Source organism: Cryptomeria japonica, chromosome 5 (genome assembly GCF_030272615.1).
Source record: "Cryptomeria japonica chromosome 5, Sugi_1.0, whole genome shotgun sequence".
NCBI lineage: Eukaryota > Viridiplantae > Streptophyta > Pinopsida > Cupressales > Cupressaceae > Cryptomeria > Cryptomeria japonica.
The window spans coordinates 697,814,246-697,830,709 of record NC_081409.1 but is presented as its reverse complement, the minus strand read 5'-3'; the positions used below and the strand labels follow the sequence as shown (position 1 = coordinate 697,830,709).

At 35.6% G+C, this 16,464-nt stretch overlaps 1 long non-coding RNA gene across 1 annotated transcript; it reads right to left on the bottom strand.

The window, feature by feature from the left end:
* Nucleotides 1–4,447: 4,447 nt before the first annotated feature.
* On the bottom strand, nucleotides 4,448–15,178 carry LOC131027179 (uncharacterized). The gene is made up of 3 exons (XR_009102458.2): nucleotides 15,079–15,178; nucleotides 5,852–6,033; nucleotides 4,448–5,646 (listed from the first exon to the last, which is right to left on the bottom strand). It is a non-coding gene; the product is annotated as an uncharacterized LOC131027179 (long non-coding RNA).
* Nucleotides 15,179–16,464: the final 1,286 nt, after the last annotated feature.

Below are 16,464 nucleotides of genomic sequence, written 5' to 3'. Positions count from 1 at the left end.
CTTATAGACTGCTCTAGCCCTAGCCCTAGTCTCCCATGTCAGTCTTGGTTATCCTGCGACTCTGTCACTCTATCCTATCTAGTCAGTCCATTGTAGTCTTTCTTTCTTATCGAGAGATTGTCTGCAATCTTTCATCCAATCTCTCGATACATTTTCATCCAATCTCTCGAGACATTTTCATCCAATCTCTCAGGGGGCATATCATTCCCATCTTCGGGCAACTTTGTATTAGTTCATATTATCTTCTTTGAAACAACGCGACAAGCTGCATTGTCTCAAAGAGGGGCAAAATGTAGACACCTAAAATTGTCATGTCTAATTAAATAAATATCTTTATTTATTTAATTAATTCATTTATCCTCTTCTAGCCTTATTTCTCATTTAAATAAATACATTTATTTATTTAAATTATCCTTTTCCTAAATTAAATAAATATTTTATTTATTTAATTAATCCCACTTCTTCTATTAATTAAATAAATATTTATTTATTTAATTAATTCATTAACCTTTTCTACCTATGACACGTGTCATTCATCTCTTAATTCCTACACTACCTACCCTCTCATTATTTTCTTATTTTCTCTACCTACCCTTTAATCATAGCCGACCATTTATCTTTTACACCTCTCAATCTTATCCCTCCATTTCTTATAGTGTTTTCTATATAAGAAGATATTTCCTTCATTATTAACCCTAATCAATCTATGCATTCAGCCCCAACTATGCTTTCGAACTTGCATATGCAATCAAGCCTACTTGCAACCACATTTCCGTTCTTTGTTGAGCTCTTGTGCACATATAAAATCTGAGAGCAAATATATCAAGCAAAATCAATGGAGATAGGAAGAATGGAGATCCAAACCCTATTGGACATGTGATGGTATAATCTTTGTGATTTCATTTGATTTGCATTGTCTTAGGTAATCTTCATATGTTATGGTGGATTTTTGTTGTTGTTAGGCTAGGGTTTTGTGGTTGAATTCATTTAATCTTTCAATATTGTTGTATCCGTTTTCACCATATACAATGTCATATTGTGTAGCTTCTACTCTTGTAAAGTCTTTTTTCTATCATGTTTTGTTGATTTAAGTCGCGTTTCTTGCAATCAAGGTAGCTTCAAATCATTCTAATCTATACTAAGAAAAGAGAAAACAAATAATAAGTATGTTTTGCTAATGCATAATGTCAAGCTTTCATCTATAACTATTTTAACAAGTAGTATAAATAATTTTTAATTGATTATGTAACATTAAAATATATTTAAATTTTACTTTTAATTTCCTATCGACATGTACCATGAACCTCCTATAGGTGCATGTGCTAGTATTATTAATGGGAAGAAAAGAATGTCTCACATATTTTCTCTATAACTAAGAGAGGCAGATTACTAATAAATGCCTGATGTTTAACCAGAGAGAATGTGTCTAAGTCTAACACCATATTATTTGACAAAAATGTTAGAAAGGTAAAATCAGAATTTTCACATTCTGATTTTTTTTTTGATCCGCACCACTCAAAACACAAAGCTTAAAATGGGTAAATTTGTTGATCGTGCAAAACTATTTAGGAAGAATGATCATACCGAAAATAAGACTTTGGATAGATCATTCTGTGATAGCTATGTATCTCTAATTTATATGATCATTTTATATATAAAATATTTATGTTGAGAGGCGTATTGCAGTTGCATCAGTGATGGGAAAAGCCTGTGCAAACAAAAATTAAGAATGATTTAATTTGACATCCTCCTTGATCGTTATTGTAGGCATTTACAACTGTCGACTCCATTCCCAACCAGAGCGTCAAATGTTTGTATCTGAAACATAAAAGCACAGCTATGTGTAATGGTCTTTGGATGTGAAGGGCATGGATACCTACTCTGCCATCAACTACAGTGCACCCATCCATGTGATTATTGGAATGGAAGGGTTTTCCTTGGATAAATTCCAATCCGATGTGAGTTATTCTTTAATGCAAAATAGGAATAAGTTTTAAGGGATGCATATAAAAATTGTTGTTTCAAGTGATGGAACATTTCCTTTATTCTGCACTTAATGAAAATGAAGTGCCTAGCGGATTATGCAGTTTTGACGAGAAGACACATTTTGTATAATTGATCTCCAATTCTAGTAACACAACTATTCGCTATACCATCCTTATTATGCTTATACTCACTATTTCATTTTGCCTTTTGCAGCTTGTAAATTCTGATATGAGAAAAGCAAGGAAAATGTTCAAGTTTATTAAGTGTTCATCCGCCATTAGACGGTTTCATCACCTTTCTTGTTGGTTCGAGATTCAATTCTTTCTGTAATCTAGAGAAGGGAATACCCGCCAGCATTTCAAAGATGTGGGTAAATTATTGATTGCGTTTCTGTCTCGCTCTAGTTTTTTAAGGAAAGGATCCAGAAACATAGTCGATGAATAACTTAATCCACTTAAAACCTAAAATTGCAAAGAGAAAAATCACAAGCAATATATAGAACATTCAAACCCAAAAAATGATAAACACAATAAATAGACACACCCACACAAATACGGACCTGCCATACCATAAACATCTCAGCCACTTTATTCTTCTTTTTAGCCATATCATGTTCATAGTTAATCATAGTTTTGTATGCTCATCACAACTGTGTTTAATCAAATCCTAAAAGCCCTTTGCTTCAGATATTTGCAAGCAATGAAATGTGTATCAACCGAACTTCCCACTGTCACAGAAAGTGAGACAGAAGAACAAGTTTAGGTTGAAAGAGATCGATTTAGCTTCAAGGGACTGAGTCTAGCGAGCACAGATTACACCGCCCGTTGACTAGAGTAAGAAGCCATTTTCCTTTTAAGGCCGAATCCTTTGCCAACGAAAAATATGTTAAAACAAAAATTTCAGAGAGTAAAAGATAAAAAATGAACCCTATGCAACGCCTATGGTTGCTTTGAAAGCAAGCAGGCATGAGACAAAAACCTTACTGTGTTTCAACTTTCGACATTGTCATCAACTACCCAACGTATACCTCAAACCCCAATTGCTTGCATATAAAACTTAACCTTTGACATCCATGGCTGCCATGAAATGGTAATGTCGATTCCCAAGTTCATTAAATAGAGGCATTAGATTGGATACCGAAATCTTAATCCCTGGCTATTGAGCAACCCTACAAATAGAAGTTCACAATAAACCCTAATTATTTTCACTGAATTAAACAAGACTTTGAACAACCCCAATGACTGAAGTTCACAATAAACCCTAATTATTTTCACTGAATCAAACAAGACTGTGAACAACCCCAATGGATCGCACTCGCTAAAATGACATAACATCATAAGCATTGAAAACGAGTAAAACTTGCACAATATTATACTGATTCTTTATATCTTCTGGAAGCTATCAATTAGATTTCATCCTTGGTATCTTAGGCAGTTATCCCAAACATTTTGTGTATGTAATCCAAATCTTTCTTGGTGAGTTTTCTTTAATTAAATATTCATCCACCGTGATTTCATAATGTCTCAAGCCAATATGGTAGCACAAGTCAACACCCAAGCTCATAAAGGTTCAACGTGTTTTGAGATATGTCCCGTTATGTTTCAAACCACAAGTTGTCTATGATGCATCAATTCTCTTATGTGTTCAACTCCTTATTGTTCTTTACACACTTTCTCGATGGCTCTTAACATTCTTCTACACTTTGAAAACAACATTATGTTAGTCGAGATCTTTGTTCAAATGTTTTTTGGTTTTTTTCTTCCTTGATAGTTTAGTCGAGATCTTTGTTCAAATGTTTTTGTTTTTTTTTCTTCCTTGATAGTTGTTGGAAATGCACTTTCTTTGTACCCTGAGAGAAGAATAGCTTCTCAGACTTTATCATTTGACTAGGAACAGTTTATGCTTATTCAATACAAGTTATAATGATACATTTGGGATTACTTGTGTATGGGCATGCTCAAAAGCTGCTAAATGACAGATAAACAATCAATTGATCAAAAATTTCAATCAATAATACAAATGTTGGTTAAATTTTATATAATCTTCTTATTACCCATATCTTTCACATTCAAATTATTTTGAAATTTGATATCTCTCAACATCTTTTATAGAGATTTTTTTAAATATAGGTAATGCTAGTTTTCTAAAAGTTGAATGGTAGTTTTGAATAGATACCCATTAAAAAAATGGGTAACCTTCAATCATTAGTTAACTCTTCTTAAAAGAAAAATAAAAATGTTCAGACCATTAGCTGTTCGTTTGAATTTTTTACCTGAAGGGCTAATAATGCCATCAAATAATTACGGCAGTAAGGGCAAATAATAGAATGGAATAATATTTAATCTGCTGTTCAATACCATACAATAATAATGGAATACCAAAACTCTACAAATATATTACATATATTGACTCTATAACCATGGATTTTCAAATTTTGAACTGCAGATTACCAATAGAAGCAACATAATGGAGACAAGAACTACATATATTTATCAATGGCTTACACAGTCCAAGATCTGCTCTTCAACCGTATAAAAACAATGGAATGCCAAAACTCTACAAACCTATTACATATATTATACTGAAATTAGACTCTACAAGCAGCTGATTAGAACATGATGGAGAGAACTTCATATATTTCGCTATGGCTGACACACTATAGGAAGTGCATAGCTCATACTTAAAACCACTCCACAGACGACGGTGCAGCACAAGATGATGATTATATCTCTCCAATGCTCCCTCAAACGTGAAAAATATGAGCATTCCAACAGCAACAATGGCTCAAATAATAAAAACTGCCCACCAATAGGGGCAGATAAGGACGTTGTTATTCAACCCTCCAGACAGGGTTACCATCAGTTTTAACTAAACTTCCAAGCATACTTGAACACATTTCTGCACAGACAAGGCCACGGGGGCTTACTGGAATAAGGAGCCACTTGAACTCGCTTCACTAAGGACATGCTGGTTGTGTATGGGACATTACAAATTCAAGAAGGGTCTTTCACAAAACGAAATCAAGTGGCTCCTTACTCCAGTAAGCTTCCATGGCCTTGTCTCTGTGGAAATATGTTCAGTGTACCTGAAAATTCAATTAAAACTGATGTTAACCATGCTCTCTGGAGGGTTGAATAACAACACACCCTATCTGCCACTATATCCCCAGTTATGTCCCCTATATCAGGATGTTATTCCCGCTGATGTATGGGACATTATAAATTCAAGAAGGATCCTTTGTACATCACATCATAAATTGTCTCAAGGTAGGAATGATACAAACAGCTTAGCATTATGCCTTAACAGTGAGGGTAAATGTAAGCACTAAAACAAGAAAAATGTAGTTCATTGCTCTTAGAGAAGCCACCCTCTAATTCACATTTCAAGTGTGCAGCCAAGCTTTCAAAAGCCAAGATGCAAAACCCCTCAAACAGCACTAGTTTTGCTGACAGCATATTCAGCACTGATAGATGCATTACCACCAACTATGCAATGGAGTTTACTGCAAGCTTATTAGCATCATACTCGGACTGATCTGAAGCTGAAATTTTTCTTGGAAACAAAATTTCATTTCCAGGAAATAGGTGACAGCTTTTCAAATTTTCTGCCAACTTCCAATATCCGTGTAATGGAAAATGCTATACAGTGCCTCATCTATAACTGTAATGAATAATAAATCAATTTTCAGATCCTGAAGAAATAGCAAACCAAAAGATGTATTCAGATTATCCAAGAATGAAAATGAGTTAATACAAGAGTGAAAAGGCTTAAGTTAACAGTTCATAAAAATTAAAGACCAGCCCAGAGATTTTGCTGTATATTAATTTTGCACGGTGAATAAGGAGAGTAAAATAAACACACAAACCTTTGCTCTCAAATGATCAACTTGGCTTTCCAAACTCAAGAAATGCATGCTGCACTAGCATTTGTTCCGGCTGACATTTACATGGCTCAGTCTGCTTCAGCCTATCAAATAAGACCTCAATGGCTAAAAGAGCACCATCTTTCTGTCTATATGGTTTGTAGCCTGGAGCTGCCTCATCATAGCTGCAAAAAGGGATTGAAACAGTACAATTTTAGGAACTATAAAATCTGCTTAATCATTTTGTGCAATAGCTGGAAAGTTACATTTTCAATATATGTCCAATGCTAAGCGCAGATTCCTCACCTGACAAAAAAATTTCTAACAAAGGAAAGGAATCCCTGGAGGTTTTCTTTTCCATGTTTCTTCACTAGCTTTATAATGAAATCTATGGATGCAGTGTGTGGGTACAGATCTTCAATAATATCTTTAAAAACCCATACGTTGTAAGGATGCCAAACAAACAATACAGAAGAAATGAATTTGACAAAATGTTTAGTTGTTAAGTTTTTCTTAACCTAACAGAGATCTTCAAAAAACTTTTACAATAACAGTTGCATTTTCTGGACAACTAAAAAGCCATATCTGCCTTGCCAAAAAAAAAAGTCAGCAACCCACCAAAAATCTTTCCTGACATATTCATGAGGGTCTTCAAGCCTGTTGCCCTCATATTTGGCATACTTATTATTTGAATTTCAAATTGTTCCCAAGGTTGGAAAAAGGACTAATGAGTGTTTACGCGTAGGTAATGAGCGCGTTGTCCAAGGTCATTACTAGTCAAAATCCGAAAAATGGAAAAATCTTGAGAATTACCACAAATTGGGAGAAACCAGTTGACAGTCAAGATCTAAATATCATTTTGTATCACATGTCCAACTTTCCCCTAAACCCAGTTTACACTTTGTCATATTTTAAACTTTCAATTTTCGGTGTCTGTTGTCCCCAAATGATTAAAATATCTCATTTAAGGTTTCATCATGAAGCGTAAATAATTGTGTGGATCTATTTCCCTACATTGACGCATCTATCTAACTCCTTACCGTTTGAAAGTTATGCCATTTTTCTCCAGCCAAAGCAACATATTTAAAATATTTAAATTATTTCTCAAATAATTATTTAATATTTTAAATTATTTTAATACGTCTGGTTGTTTGTGCTTTAAAAGTTGTTCGAAAGCGTCGGTTGCACTCTTCCTTGATTCCTCTCAGTGGCCAATGGTTTCCAAGATGTACTTGATTTTTCGTTGAAGCGGAAGGTTAGAAATGCTCACTTTTTGAGCATTCTTAATCTCATTTTTCAACATTTTGTCAAAAAGGTTAGAAATGCTCACTTTTTGAGCATTTCTAACCCGTATTTCTAACCTATCACAAAAAGTTTAGGAATGCTAAAAAATTGAGCATTTCTAACCTCATTTCTTAACCTTGCGGGTCCCACTTTGTCAAGAGGTTAGAAATGCTCAAAAATTGAGCATTGGTCCCACTTTGTCAAGAGGGTAGAAATGCTCAAAAATTGAGCATTCTTAACCTACTCCATAAGAGTTTTTAAAAAAAACAAATGCTTATAAACAGATTATGGACATTCATCAAAGAATACAATGGATAGATGAGGTTATTCAAATGTTGTGGTTGCCATTGCTCTAGAAGACATGACTGCAAATTGTGAGGCATAGCAAAGGTTAGAACTGCTCAGGTAGACATAAATGCAAACCGTGGAAGCACAGACAATGCACATGAACTATTTGATAGATTGCCCCAAAGTGATGTCATTTCATTGAATGCATTAATTGCAGAATATATGGAGAATTTAAATGGCTTTAGAAACTCCCAAAAAAGTGTGATTGTTGGGCATGAACACGTATTCCATAGCCTTTGCTGACATTCTCCCAGCTGTGAGAAGTACAGATTATTGACAGCTATCAAAGTGTTGTAAAAGGGAGATTTTTGGTCACATATTATAGCTGGAAATGTTTTGCTTGATTCGTATGACAAATGTGGAAGGCAAGACAAGGCATGAGACTTGTTTGATAAAATGACTCAAAAAGAGAATGTGCACAGAATATACACAGGCACGCATCTCAGATGTTTGACAGAATTCCTCAAAGAAATGTGGTCTCATGAATTCCACACATGGCAACACATCTCAGCTGTTTGACAGAATTCCTCAAAGAAATGTGGTCTCATGAATTTCACGCACATGAATAGTTTGACAGAATTTCCTCGAAGAAATATGGGCTCATGAAATGCGATGATTGTTGGAGATCACATGGGCATAGGGAGAGCACAGGCAACGCACATGAACTGGCTGGCAAAATGCCCCAACGAATGCCACATTTGTGGCAAAGGTACGCAATGGTGGAAGAATGGACAACGCACGTGAACTGGTTGGCAGAATGGCACGCATGAAAATTGTCTAATAGAAGTCCCTCACAGTAACGTGGCCTCATGGTAAATGGTGCAGGCGCGTATATTGTTTGACAAAATGCCTGAAGCCACTGTGTTTCGATGGAATGCAATGATTGCATGAAATACACATGTTGATTTGTTCATGAGTCTTAAAGAAGTTGCTTGATCGTTCCAGCTTTTCCCTCTCCTCTCCAGCACATCCAGCCCATATGAACCTGGCACTCAAAGAATGTTAAAAAGATGGAGGAAGGAGGCAGGCCTGCAAGACTGAAAGTCCCAAACAAATGCAATTGGCAAGCATAAAGAAAACAAAGCCACAGCCTTTGGCTATTTTCTTTCAAGGGAACGATAAACGTTTGGGCGAATATGCAATGATATAATAACTACACATGCAGATCGTGGAGGCAGAATGAGAAGATTGTAGTATTCACAGGGCGTCATTTTTATTTTTGGCATAATGAAATATAAATTCCATAGCCCTGATTATGCTCCCATCCTTAAATGTTCACATTCAGATATTGGAGATACCAAGTTGGGAAATGTAAGTCTTGCAAACTTCTGGAAAACAATGGAAAGGGAGGATAAGACTTTGACAGCTCAGAGATTATTAGACAATGGAATAGCTCACGCAGCAGGATATCCCACATCGGTGCAATGTTCGGAGTTAGTTCTGGAATGCATGAAAGCATTTAATCCAGAGACAAAAGAAATTAGGACGGCAGAAGGTAGCGTGGTCGCCAAACTTGATCCAGTTTCCATTGCTATTACTCTCAGGTTACCTTTCAGAGATCAGTTCACGGAGATAAACAAGGAATATACCGAAAGTTATTTTATCAATAATGAAACCCAGTGCTTGAATAGCATAGCTAGAAAGTGGTTAGCAAAACCAAGGAAAGGAAAAACACAGCTTCCTAAAATAATTCACAGGTCTCTGCTGATGGAAGATATCGCCAATATGGTTATTTTCTTGAATCGGGTCACAGGAAATGAAGACTCAAACGACTTGGAAGGATGGATGTTCTTATTCATTAATATCATATGTGAGGGCATACAATTCATTAATTGGGCTGAGATTATCAGCGATAATCTTTGCGATCAGTTACTCAAATTAAAGGACAGTCATAACTTCTACATGACATCATACCTCTTCTATGCTATTGCTGGGATGAAGAAATGGCCAGGATTAAATGTTTAAGGCATTTATGATGATATGACCCAAATTTACAATTATCATCCACAATTGCAGCTAGAGGAAAGTTATCATCACTTCAGGAGGATTAATGATGCTTTCACTATGTTGACAGTAAGAGAACTGCAGGGGAATATTGGACTCAGAATATCCTCAGAAGCAGCAGCATTGATTCAGAAATATGGAAGTTATTTTATACAGTTTCTGAAGTTCACATACATTCGGATAGGGAGTTATGATGGCTGCCCTCTCATGTTGCCAAGGTTTGTTGAAGATAAGTTGGTTCTCATCGAGGTTTGCCGATAGATTGCACAAGTCAACAAACTTTGCCGGAATAAAAGAAAGGGTATCATTTCTTTTCCCATTGGACTTGGTTATTATAGCTGTGAGAGCCATTCAGATGCACAAAGTATCGAGAGGTCTATAGCAAAGATTCACCTGTATCCTTATGAGATGAGATTTCCCTTTGATAGCAAAGGATATGCTACAGGAGAGTTAGAGCTCGGTGCTGGATTTGAACACTTTCCTGATATGGAAGATTTTTGGCAAGACTGCGAAGATGATTTTGAAGTGCGGAAAAGAGACTGGATGAGATTTTCTATTAAGCAAATAATTGATTATAGAATTGAAATAAATGTAAATGGCATTGAAGATGATGAATCTGATTTGATCGATGGTTTTTACTTTGAAAGGATTTAGCTTCTTCCACTTCCACCCATCAATTGGTCAATTCCAGAAATAAGGAGTATTCAAGAAAGATCAGCTTATGTGGTTCGAAGGACTTTCGAATGGGTTAAAGGCAAGAGGATTGAGTCTACGGCAACTAGACCTTCAAATAAAGCTAATTCCTCAAAGGATAGAAATGGGACACAGGGAAGTTCTTCCATTCCAGCTAATTCGCAGAGATATAATCCAAGGATGGGTTCACACCAAAATGTTTCCAAAGAAGGCGACGATGGAGAAGATCCAAAAAAAGGCAAAGATCTCGCCAAGGCATGTGAAGTCAGCTCTGTCATTAAGAAGAAGAGATCAAAGACAAAGGGAAAAACGGTGAATCTTGTTCAAGAACTTGAAGATGAATTGGAAATCGCTTCACCCCGGCATCCTCCCAATATTGAAAGTCAGCAATTTCCTTCCGTCTCACCTGCTATCATTATTTCTTCACCCCAACAGGATGATTTTGCTATTCATGAGGAAGTTGAAATGAACGATGCTCAAGCTGAAATTCAATCTCCGCCCTTCCCAAATAATTTAGCATCTTTAACCTCTGCATAAGTGAACAATCAAGAATCATTGCCATCATCCTCATCATTTTGGCTATAGCAGAGTTTGCAGAATAAAAAGAGAAATGTTCAGCTGGTAACTCCTAGTTTTGATGCAGTCGCAAATGTACTTCACAGGACAACTAAATCCAAGAAAACTAAAGTTGCATCCAGATTGGGAATTAATCCATCCTCAGGAAACTTATGTGTTGAAATAGCTCAGCCCATTGTTGAAAAAGATATAAATGAAGCTAATGAGGCTGATTTTAGTATGACACGGTTGGATCTAGGTCCTACAACACATGAGGGAGCTGTTCATAATTTTCAGATTTCAGCAGCTATCCTTATCGATAAAGCAAATAAAGATAAGGAAACTAAGGATCAACTTAAGCAGCAAATTCAAGTTCTTTCATCCTACATCAAATCAATTGTGGATTCTTTAGATGCACAATTGGAGTCAGCCTCAACTTTTACATTGGCACACACTGGAGGAATTATTGAGAAAAAGGTGATGGAAGATATACACAAATGCAAGAAACAGAGTAGGATGTTCGAAGACTGGATTAATCAAATGAAGTCCGACGCACAAGATTTTATTGAGAAGGCCAAAGATATTCACATTAAGTTGGATGCACAGGAACAAGAAATTGTAGCAGAATTGAAGAATACCAAAGAGCAAGAGATGTCTTGGCAAGATACTTTACAGGAATTCCAAAAGATGGCAAAAACAGACATGGATGTACTCATTGCTGAGAAGGTCTTCTCTCATAAAGAAGAAAATCAGTCCCATACATGGTGCAAAAGCATAAGTTGGAAAATGGAGAATATCCAGCAATGCTTGAATGAATATCAAAGGCTCTTGATAGTTTGTGAACAAACAAAGATGAAGATAAAAGAAGATACAATGAATATCATTGGTGATATATCGGTAAAAGAGCAATTTCAGCAAATGAACAAGCAACTGCTCTTAATCAAGTTTCATGACAAAATTAATTCTGAGTTAACAGAAGTACAGGGGTCAGATGAAAATAAGTTGAAGAGACTCAGTGTTGTTTCAGTTGCCTTAGAGGCTTGTGATATGTCTTCATATTTTCGGGATTTGGTCAATATTCAAGATAACCAAGCAACTGCCAAATTAAAAATGGATAATGTGATCATTCCCAAGTACAAGTTCATGGTGGATGTGCTCAAAGCATACAAGTCATACAAGTCATTCAAGGCCAGAGCACCAATTCAACAGAAGAAAATAATCAATTAGCATGCTTTTTGGGATATCGAAAAGCAATACCATGTTCACATTTTTGTATATTTTATTTTGTAGTGTGATACGTGGTTAGTCTTTAGTTTATTGCTGATTTTCCATAGCATAGAGTCAAGGTTAATAGGTTGACTATTTCCGCACATAAATGTGCTAGTTATTAACTTATTGTAATTTGCGCAGAAATGAGTTAGTTGCTAACTCAGAATCAAGTTAGTTATGAGGTAGTTATTTTGAGAGACTATAAATGCTAGAAACATAGATGAATGAAGGACTTTTTGGATTTTATGATTTTGGGACAGCTGAAAATTTTGGATTGTATTATTTCATCATTTTTTAATACAAGGCAAATTGGGAGTGCTCCTATGATTGTTAAGTGTTCATTTGCTTGATGTTATGTGATTATCATATGATATTGCAATAGCAAGCCTGTAAATTACTTTCCCAGTTTCATGAAGACAATGGTCATATAATGTTACAAGTTTCTTTGGTATCTCAGAAATATATAAACGTTATGCAAATCAAATGTTTTGTATCACTCTCTCCTCATGCGTAGTCTAGAGTTGATAGTGACAAGTTTAAAAGTCAATGGAATCCAAGTCGCAATCGTATGTTTGTTGTGAAGATTCCCTCTAAAACCATTCGTAGTAATTCTCTGTTTTCATTCGCAAGGTTAATTATTCTCAAAAATACAAATACCCCTATCATACGAGGGAGCTGCCCCTCTCAAACGCAGAGGAAGATCGTGCTCCACAGAACGATCTCTCCAACTGTTGGGAACTTTTTGTCGCTCCTCCTTTGGGCACATAGTTAAGATTTTTAATTGACAAATCTGTTTACCAACAAAGCCAAACTCTCATTGTTATTATTGAAGCACATAAAAGGAAGATTATTTCAAAAAGCAATATATCAAGTTGTGGTTTTAAAAGTTGATACATATTGGACTTGAAATGCTGCAAACAAACAAGGGATAAATTAGGTACATATGTGCATTGTCCTTGAGCAATCAGTTTTAAGTTCTTAACAACTAATTATCAACCTTTCAAACTCTTTGAACGTATAATAATATTGCTTTAATGACAGTAATTCATATTACGTACTTATAATAATAGGTACAAGACTAGCTGTTTCTCAAGCTAGATAGACCACTTTTGAATTAAACATTACTGCAGCAGGAAAAATATAATCAATTGGTAACTCCTTTGTAAAGAAAACATTTCCATGGCAACATTTGCTGTAAATGCTATTAAATAAGCAAAATTGTTCTTTGATTGACTGCTCTCATAAAATCCAATTAATTTGAAAATGGATCTATTTCATTTTACTTGAGGATTACTTTATTTTCTAAATGCACGTTTTAATCACTTTCAGGTTAGTTGCATAGCCCAGATATCCAGATCTCTGGCATGACATATTGAGGAAATGGTCACAGGGATATTCAAGACAAGCTCAAAGAAGGCATTTGGAACATGTTAAAACATTCAGTGACCCTGCAATCAATTAGCAGGTAAGCAATTCAGTCAAACAATGGCAGATTTCTGTTCATTATTTTTCTCAACTCGTGAAATATAACTTCTTGAACTCGATGGCATAAATCATAAATATAAAATATGAAGTCATTAACTAGTTGCATGTTTACAGGCAACAAAGATCAAATATGTATAATACATAGCAATTAGCAACTCACAGAACATGCACTGTTTATGCATAAAATTAGCAAAACCTACCTGATGCTCAAATTATCCTGCCTGCAGAAAATTAGCAAAACCTAACTGCAGAAAATTATGCACTGTTTATGAAGAAAATAACATTCAACAAGTTTAAATGTAATTCTAAAATTATCTCTGCAAAATGCTTCTGAAACATTTGAGCAAATGGCTTGTTCTCTGGCTTAAAAAGCTTTGGATCTCCAAATAAAATATATAAAGCGAATCAATTGGAAATACCAAAAATTCTACAAAAAATTTCAAGCCAAATTAGAAAAACAAACATAAGTTTGGTATCACTCAGAGCAACAGGCATTTGATGCATTAATTGATGTCGTGATTTTGAGTTATCGAATAAAACATTGCAAATTATGTGCCCTGATGCGTAGAAAACTATAGTTTACCCAAATGGGATACAGCAGGCATAATCTGCATAGGAAATATGCAGAACAATTAAGAGTGGAGTTTGTCTTAGTTAAGTATAGATAAGAACATGGATTTGTGCCAATTAGATAGCGGAATTCTACACAAAGAAAAGTCATAAACATAATTGTAGGAAAAATTAAATCAAGATAAACAAGTGGACGAAAGATAAATCAGTTATTGCAAGAATAATCCATAGCCGAAATTTCTTGACTTATAACACATGTAGCAACTATGTACCTCAGCAAAGGAGGAAAACTGGCAAATTTTCTCTAACTGTTGCCTTATCAGCCTGTGATATCTATTCTAAATCTTAATAAGTGATTTGAAATAAGGCTTATATGCCTATTTGTAAGGTTTTTGTGAATGCTTAGGGTTAAGGTTTGTAGAATGCAAATCGAGAACATTTTTTATTTTTTTTTAAATATTGAATTTTTTATTGCCATGGGGGACGTCTATGGTCCCAGGGATGGATGGTAAAATCCTTGGAGTCCCCTGGATGTCTTGACGATGTCCCAGAGTTCCCATGGCTTCCCCAGACCAGGGGCATCCCTGAAACGTCCCCAGGTCTTGAGCGGCAGTGACTGGGCAGCAGGTGGACGTCCCATTCAAATCCCTGTCCCGGAAATGTGGAGATTTTCGGTGAGGGGTGGAAGGGAGATGCATCCCTCTGGAACAATGTCACATAACCCTTGAATTACTGATATATTTAAGAATCAGACATGGAAATTATAACACTAATTAATTAAAATTCAGCAGAATTGGGTATATTAATTATTATTTATTTTCGAAGTGAATCCCTAATGCTGAATAGCCAGCCGCAATTAGCTACGCATTCTCTGAAACTGTAAAGAAACCTGTGTCAAATGTAAATGATATTCAAAGCAATCCATTTAAAATCTAACCCAAATCCATGCCAAAAAAAATGATTGCATCCTTAAAGGTAAAGTCTATTCAAATATGCAAAATTTAGAGTGTTTGTAACAATACCCTCATTAACACTCAAATAAGCTCCAACCGTAAACAAGGGAGAACTTATCCATCATGCGACTGACGGCCCAAGATAATTGTTCTTGAAGGAATTGAAGGCCTACGACATAGAAGTTCGATTTTTGTTGTTTTAGCAGAGATCCAAAGCTGTTACGACAAACTCCATTGCGGAAAAAGGTGTACTAAAAGATTTTTAATGTCGATTTGCCCCAGCCGATGGATAAACAAAGCACATTTACTAATATCCTCCAATTTTAGGGGTAACGGTGGAATAAGACTGAACGAAAACAAAACATGGGAAAAGGGGTAGAGAAAAGGACTTGCCTTTCACCAATTGACGGCGAAAATACAAAAGGAAACCCTGGAAATTGATTCCGCCGCAGATCCTCCGTCAATTTCCCCAAATAGTGCTCCGTCTTATTAAGAGTGGCCCAGTAAACTGACGTTCGGGGAGAGATGAAAGATCGGTGAGTGAAGAAGGGTTCTGAGCGAATTGAAATCAAATGTCTCCTTACTCGTGGAAGCTCCCATTCAAGTTTGCGGGAAATTCATCAAAACTGATGCTAGAGCTATGCTGTCTGGGGGGATGAATAACAACGCCCTTATCTGCCCTTATAGGTTGGCATTTTTTATTATTTCCGCCATTGTTGCTGCTGGAATGCTCGTATTTGTCGAGTTCGAGGGAGAATTGAAGAGATATTATCATCATCTTCCGCTGCATCTGTGGAGTGGTTTTAAGTATGAGCTATGCACTTCCTCTAGTCTGTCAGCCATAGCCAAATATATGAAGCTCTTCTCCTTCATGTTGCAATCTGCAGTCTGTATTTGTAGAGTCTCATTTTAGCAGAATATATGTAATTTTTAGTTTTTTATAATAATTTTTTTATACTCTCATTACATTGAAGGTGTCTCTTTATATGAAGTGCACCAGTTCAACTTTCAAAATCAATGGATGCACATTTATTGTGACACATTTATTGGATGTTTTTGTAGATTTTTTTATCTTTTTCTGTATTGAAGGACTATTTGATTGACATATATCAAATCATATTGGTTTTTTCAATTGACTCATATAACATACTATTAAAAATTTGAGTTCTTCATAATTCCCAGAATTGGAGTGAGAACTAAGAAGATTCATCACATACAAGTCATTCTCAGCGATAGAACCATAGAACCTGCATAAGATAAATCACATATACTATTGAATTAGAAAAAAAATGGTACCTTCAATTCTATAATGCAGACCAACCAAAAAGACTTTTGGAGATCTGGAGTGTTGTCAAAGTTGTAATTACATTGTGTTGGCATTAATCATATCAGTGGCATGGTGGGCAAGGAGAAGGAAACAAAGTTGAATTCCAAAGTCATTAACTACTGAGTTAG